We start from the raw sequence: 7,572 nt of genomic DNA on the forward strand, positions 1-7,572 counted from the left end.
AATATTTTAGTCCCTCCAAAACAGCCATACTGCAAGGCTCAAAATTAAAATCATCTTGCAACCAAAGACGGGCTGTGACACACATTTTTAAGCTTAAAAAAAAAACAACTATTAACTAGCCAACAGGAATGAAGATTGTAATAATGGAATAATTAACACGGTAACTTATTTATATACTAATTCTTATTCATGGTAATTGTACATAGATTTTCTACTGCTTATCCAGGTTGAGGTCACATGGGCAAAAATATGTATGCTACAAACACATTTACAAGGGCTAATTTCTGTATTGCTGCATTTTACACTGGTTTTGGTCCATTTACCAGTGACTAATATGCATGTCAAACCAAGAAATTACGCAATCCATATCATGCTTTTTATCAGATGAGTTACTTAAACTATATTATCTACTGATAATGTCAGCTTGCTCGCTCTATAATTATGGGATCTGGTTGTGTAACTGTGAAAGAGTTACTGACAAACAAGATCTGCATGGTGCACTGGTGAGGCATCACAGACGAATTTGGAAAGTTAAAACAGCACAGAGATCTGATCCATCACATTTATCAAATCTTTTAAATCTGGAGGTCATACCATCGTATGCTAACTAAAAAGGTTTCTGTAGGTACTTTTAATATATAAAGTATTTGGCTTTTGATATGTATTTGTGTTTGTATGATATGTAAGTGCTCCAGGGCAAAGGTTTCCAGGGTTTTCTGAAGGTCTTCAACATTTTTTTGTTTTACTAATTTTCAGTCCAGTCCTCGTACCTGACCATTTTCAGATGAATGATTTTTGGTTGTTTGTTTATTAAGCTACTTAACATTGATCTATGAATCATTCAAGGATAAGAACGGCACCAAACTAAATGGATGGACTGCTGTTGGGTCTATACATAAAAGCAAAGAACCACTTTTAAATTGTATTTTTGGGGACTTTGTTACTGGAAGCCTGTGGCAAAAAAAACACCATTTGCTCCTATTTCTTTTGCAGAATCCATGAAAAATGCCAAAGAGTTGGCATTTTTCATACATTTGCCATACAAATGGATGGAAATAAAATTGTATTTTGCACCAACAAGGTGATTCCTAAATAGCAATTAGATTAAATCTTGGCACATCTTGGAATGGGGTGCAGCTATCTATAAAACACGGTAGAGGCTCTGTCATGTTTTGGGGCTCCATTTCAGCCAGTGATGTTGTACTTGTCATAGAAAAGTAAAGTTTTGATCCACTATTTTCAAAGATTGGTAACAGCTTCATTCAAAACGCTCTGCCAATGCAATAAAATCACACCTGAATAGAAAAAACACACAATGGAACACTATCAGTCACGGACTGGCTTCCCTAGAGCCTGGACCTCAACATTATTGAAACAGTGTGGGAGGGAGAAACATCCATCTACGAAGCCTGGAGAACTATTCCTGAATACTACTTAAAGAAACAACAGGAAAGCTTTCCTGAAAGCTTTCAGGCTGTGTTGAAGAATAAAGGTGGTCACACCAAATACTGACTTTCAAGCTTGTTGGAACTGTAAAAACTCTGTTTTTGACCTATTTTCCTAGAAAAAGAAAAAGAAAAAAACCCAAAAAACTATCAATGGTGATTTTCCAAAGATGTCATTACATTAAACAGCAAACTGATGACTTGCGTCTCCATGAGATATAAAAATTAAACCTTTATGCTACTTTTTGTTTAAATGTTATGCTGAATGGACATTAGTTATATACCGTAGACTGCATTATTAGTAGTAGCATTGTCTGGGTTCAAGTGTGTATTTCTATCTGAAATCAACACTAATAAAATTCATCAAACAGATACCGCAAGTACTTACAAAATAAAAATCCCCCCGAAATGGTTTTAGCTTTGAAGGAGCCCTGCAGCTGTAGGGGACGACCCCGAATTATCCTACAGGATTCTTTTGGATTAAATAAGAGTCAGATAGGAGTATTGGGAAAACCAGCCCACTACATGTCACACCCCAAGCTGAGAAAACAGCAGAAGTCTTAAACAGGCACAGACATGTTATGCTATGCTGTGTAGGTTGCATCATGGGGCTGGTGGGGAACTGTGTTGTTATCGGTCCCAGGCGATCTTTGGTGTTCATTTAACATATTTGCATCAATTTTATCGTTTTTTGTGCAATAACAATAAACCCATTCGTCATCCTTTAAGGAAGTTTCATATCGACCCAAATTTAAATGATGAGTTTTGAGTTGATTAAGATCTGGATGCAGATTCAGAAATGTATGGAGTATGAAAAACTGGGAGATGGTGTCTTCAGCCACTCAAGAAAACATCACTGACCCATTCAGATCCAAATGTCCTTCAGGATCTAGGGATGGGAATCAGGAATCTAGTAGTTCAGTTCCTTGGAATTGTTAGTCTAGCTGCCTGTTGATGCTTAGTGGTTCCTGTTGCACTTGCACTACAATCCAATGATTTCAGTTCACAGGGCGTGGAGGAAATAGCAACGCCGTCTACAATGTTGATATGGACATAACTTTTTTTTACTGCACAAAAGGACAGGAGCGTGATAGTACAGTGGAACCCTGACTTACGAATACCCCATATTACGAAAAATTCAAGTTACGAAGGCACTGAACGGCAATATATTTCTGCCCGTGTTACGGCAAAATGCCCGTGTAACGAAATCTGCGGGCTCTGATTGGCTGAGCCTACAATGCCTACAATGCCTTCCAAATCATGTGACAACCCCTTGGCTTCCGTACTTGAGTTTCGCTGTTCCACTTGAACGACTTATTGTTGTTCTAGTTAGCAATTAGCCTATAGCCTATCGTTCAGCATCGCCTCACTTAAAAGGTGCAATGGGTGCTTCAACTTACGAAAATTTTCGACTTACGAAAGACCCTCGGGAATGAATTAATTTCGTAAGTTGGGGTTCCACTGTAAAGTGGAAACTGAATAAAGGACGGGAACAGCTGCATTAAGCTGCTAACACAACTTCGGCTTTATGCACAGACACCATGCTAATACTTAGCTAGCCAGAGAACATACTAACGCTAGGCTAGCCAGACACCAATGCTAACACTAAGCTAGCCAAGAACCCAAAGTGAAAGCTGTCTTTGGACTGTGGAAGGAAGCCGGAGTACTGAGGAAGACCCACACAGACACACGGAGAACATCCAAACTGCACAGAGAAAGGCTCTGGCCTGATGGTGGATTCGAACCCAGGATCAGCTTGCCAAAGCTAACCGCCATTCATAACAACACTAATTGTAATTAACTATCTACAGCCTTAGAAGATCCTTGGTTTATCACAGCTTATAGAGGTAGTGTTTTCTAAAAGAGGTGCTGTGTGAGTATGAAAAACTGGTGCCGTTTCTTTCAGAGAAGGACATTCTCATTAAAATATGTCAAGAAACACAAACAGTGGAATAACTTGACTAAAACTACCAGGGGGGCCAAGGCTCAAAGGCAGCAGAGCCACTCATCTTTTAAGTTTAACATCATCAACGCTGTCAAACGAGTTCTTTTTAGCTAGAGATTTTAAAGACAGTTTCGTTTAATGTTGCCTGAGTAGAAAATGTGTCGGAGCGACGCAGATGTATTCAGTTTGATGACAGCTCTCCCAAGGGACCTTGGTGTTATTGATTTGAAATTCACATCCAAGTCAAAGTTTGAATTCAGTCTTTTAAAGAAGAAAGTGAGATTTATTTTTCATTCCAAGGCAGAACAATACCTACAGCCTGGACCAAGATTCTTGTTTCACTCACAAAGAGGAAGATGACGTCAGATCCATTTAGGTATAAAAGGGTTCAGTTTAGTCAACTTTCTGAGGAAATCTTGAAGCAAAATACGGAGGTATTGCCTCAGTACTGGTTACGTCAACAGACCAAACATTTTTAAACATATCTGCAAGGGAAAAGTCCATATCTCTGGCCACTATTTGCACAAGCACTCCTCTCTGGTTTACAGCCTGGCTTGTTGTACACTATATGGATGTGCATGACTTATTATCTGACAACTGAATGTTACTGCCCTGTCCAGTCACCGATACAAATATTAGTCGGGTAAACTAATTCTTCATATTTTATTGATGTACAACACCAGTTAACAACCGTTTTGGAGATGTTGCGTCACCTGTGACTATGCGAGTCTGAAACCCTTTCAAAAGGCTGTTAAACACACAATGTAAAAAGCAGAGACCCATACATTTACCATGAAACAATCTTACATACACTGCATCTGCATTTTAAAACCATCATCCTGTCAAACCATACAACAGCAGAATTATAGAGAAGTAGATGTGGGACTTAGCCTTTAAAGTTCCACTTTGTTGGTTTTTATGCACTGCAAAACTTCAATCTAGAAGGAATTTATGTGGGAATGCAAAGCAGATTTATTCATCCATTTTGTCCAGGTCATAACAGGAGTATATATCCCACCCAAAGATGATCACAAAACAGATATGCAGCTGGAATGACAGGCAACAGTTTTAACTGGTGCTGCAACAGAAGATTAGGAATACAGGACTATAGAGAGGCAATCACACATGATCATAAAATGCTTTCATTTATGCTTCTAAGAAGAAGAAATGATGCAGTATTTTTATTCATTATGATCGATGCTGGACTTTTAACCTGCCTAGTTTGTGTCTGTGCAGCAGAAATGAGCCTTCCCTGGAGGATGTCTGGGCTCTCCCTTAGAGAAAAAAGGGTGAGGATCTCAGTCTCTCAGAAGTGGTTCGGAGCAGAGCTGATATTCCTCCACATCAAATGGAGTCAGTTGAAGTGGCTCAGACAACTGACTAAGTGCTTCCTGGACACCTCAGAGGTGAAATGTTTCAGATATCTTACAGGAAGGACACTCTGGAGCAGACCCAAGACAAACTGTGGAGATTATGTCTAAGTGTCAGTACCAGAGCCTACCACAGCCTAGAGGAGGTAGCTGCGAGATGGAGGTCTGGACATCTCTGCGTGGAGAGCTGCCTCTGTGACCCAGGACCCGGATATAAGCATTAGAAAACTGACCGATTGATACATTCAGTTCCAAACTGTAAAATAATTACACAAACGGCTAACAAACAGTCACTTGAGCTTCCCAGTCTCAATAAATATCTACACCAATGCCTGACTGTGTTGTTTACGAAAGACAAACTAATTGTCTCTTTGAGTTGATTCATTCTCTTCCAGTTGATGGGAAAAATGGCGGCAGAAGCTGGAAACACGTAGCAGACGACAGTGGTGGCCAAAAGGCCAATTGCAGTGAATGCAGGCTGCACTGATACATGTGTATGAAAGTGCATACAAGGTTGGACTTCATAAATGTCTGCAGTTACAATGTGTCACCACCATAAAACCATAAATCCAACATAATCCCCATGGCAGGCAGGCATAACATTGACTTTTGTACTATATTCCTTCATTTAAATAATGTAATAGATGAAAAAATGATGGATCATTGGGCCATGTCTTATCTCATAGTATCATCCCCCCCAGTTAAGTGCTTCACTCTCAGACTGCAGGCTTACTGTGGGTCCTAGTATATTTAAAAGTAGAATGGGAGACAGACCTCTCATTTTCAGACCTCTCTTCTGTGGAACAGGCTTCCAGTTTGGATTTAGGACACAGAAACCTTCTCTACTTTAAAAGTTTCACTTTAAAACTTTCCTTTTTGGTGCAGCACGTAGTTAGGGCTAGATCGGGGGACTCTGAACCCTCCCTTAGTTACACTGCAATAAACCTGGCTTCTGGAAGTTTCCCATGATGCACTGAGTGTTTCTTTACCACTCTCTCGCCACTTCGCATTTAATCAGTTTAATCTCCAGCTCTCTGTCTTTTATCCTGTCCCCTTTGCCTTGTGTCCAGTCTTGTTATGACTGAGGTTTCTTCCTGTTAAAAGGGAGTTTTTCCTTCCCACTGCTGCCAAGTGCTTACTTACAGAGTATCAATGCAGAGTCTTTACCTTACATTACTGAGCACCTAGTGGCAGCTGTTGTTGTGATTTGGTACTATAGAAATAAAACTGAACTGAACTGACAGTGGTGTATGGTTTAATGATAAAAACTTTATTTTCTTTCTTGTTATTTTTTCCCTCGAGTGGCCCCCAACTGAGCTCAAAGTGCCCACTAGATGATCCAACTAGGATGGGTGATAGTGGGATGCATAGACGTTATAAGGTGGTGGCGCTTATGCTAAAGCGGAAAAAAAATGTGTCCACGCTCAAAAGTACCGTCACCTGACAGTACAGTCAAAATTGTCACTGACGTCATCAGCGACAACATAAAGGCTTCTTTCCAAAGTGGAGAACACAGATTCGCATTGATAGTTGTTGTTGTTGGGTTTGTTTGTTTGTTTTTTATTGTTTCGCCTTTAAAAAGTTTGACTCCCCTGCTGTGAAGGATACTTCTGTAGCAATAACGCCAACAAAGCACAGATGTGTTACTTTGTGACACACGCGGCTATGAAAAGTACTCGAACAACGTGGCGAATTCGAGGCAAACGAGTCCAACAAGCAGCAACAGTGACGATACAAATAACTATTTTTTAGTAAACGGAAGTTTCTGGGCGCTCTAAAGTAAAAAGCAGCGACATGTTTCCCTTCTGATGGAGGGCTCTGTGGGGGCTCTGGTGTCTTCCGCATTGCTCTGCAGTAAACCACTGTGCTAAATCTAGGAGCCCCGCAGAGACGCCCCGAGTCTCGTTTAGCCAAATGAGCCGCTTCACAGTGTTTGAACGTGTTTTCTGTGCATGACTGAGTCCAGCTCGGCACTAGCTAGCGACAAGTTAGCTCTGTTAGTTTCCCCGTGTCACAGTCCTACCGGCCCGGGCTCTGGTACAGAGTCCACGCCCTCACTGTGAACCCGTCCGAGCTGCAGTAAAATCCACATTACATCCCAACAAGGCCGAACAAAGTGAGCACGAACTGCTCCAGAGCCGGGTTCTTAACAGCAACACGTCAAACTGCACCGGAAACCGCCCGTATGTTTGAAAAGGTGCGACGTATAGTTTCACTTACCTCGCTTTCTAGGAAACCTAACACAGGGGCTGAAATCCCACCAAAAACAGTGAAAACTACTTGATCCAAATTCTGGGAGAGTTGTAGGCAGTGACGTCACGCTGAAATTCCAGCTCGTCTGAGTCAGTTCAGAGGTTTGCCCATGTAAGGCAGCAGGCCAAAACAGCACGGCCCTCAGTGCGCACACATCTCCGGTCTGTGCGCACAGCTGCACGCTGCAGTCAGGCAAAGGTCCACGCTGGAGGCTTTCTCCTCAAATAAAATGTCATCCTAATAAATACTGAAAAATTGAACGTACCGATACTTAGAACCCTTAAAATGTAAATGAAAGAAGAGTGTGCAGTGATTTGGTGTCAAACATGTGGCCTGGGGGCCAGAAGTGGCCCTCCAAATAAGGGTCCGGTTTAACTTGTGGTATTTGTTTGCATATTTCACTCTCTTTATTCGAGGTGTTGTTGTCATATTGCAGAAACAACAACCTCTGCCTGTTAGTATCTGACATCACCAAAAACAAATAAATACAAAATGTTTAAAAAATAACACAAAACTTTGTCAAGCTCATCTTCAGCCGACAATACAAAATATGGGACAG

At 41.0% G+C, this 7,572-nt stretch overlaps 1 protein-coding gene across 1 annotated transcript in view; it reads right to left on the minus strand.

The window, feature by feature from the left end:
• Nucleotides 1-7,135, minus strand: part of lpp (LIM domain containing preferred translocation partner in lipoma) — a 196,704-nt gene extending 189,569 nt beyond the window's left edge. Inside the window, exon 1 of the mRNA XM_085398739.1 lies at nucleotides 6,981-7,135. The gene's annotated coding sequence lies outside the window, so the exon portion shown is untranslated. The remainder of the gene's footprint in view (nucleotides 1-6,980) is intronic.
• Nucleotides 7,136-7,572: the final 437 nt, after the last annotated feature.

Source organism: Rhamphochromis longiceps, linkage group LG23 (genome assembly GCF_057381845.1).
Source record: "Rhamphochromis longiceps isolate RC_006_pf linkage group LG23, R_longiceps_female_GT1.1, whole genome shotgun sequence".
In the NCBI taxonomy this organism is placed as follows: Eukaryota; Metazoa; Chordata; class Actinopteri; order Cichliformes; family Cichlidae; genus Rhamphochromis; species Rhamphochromis longiceps.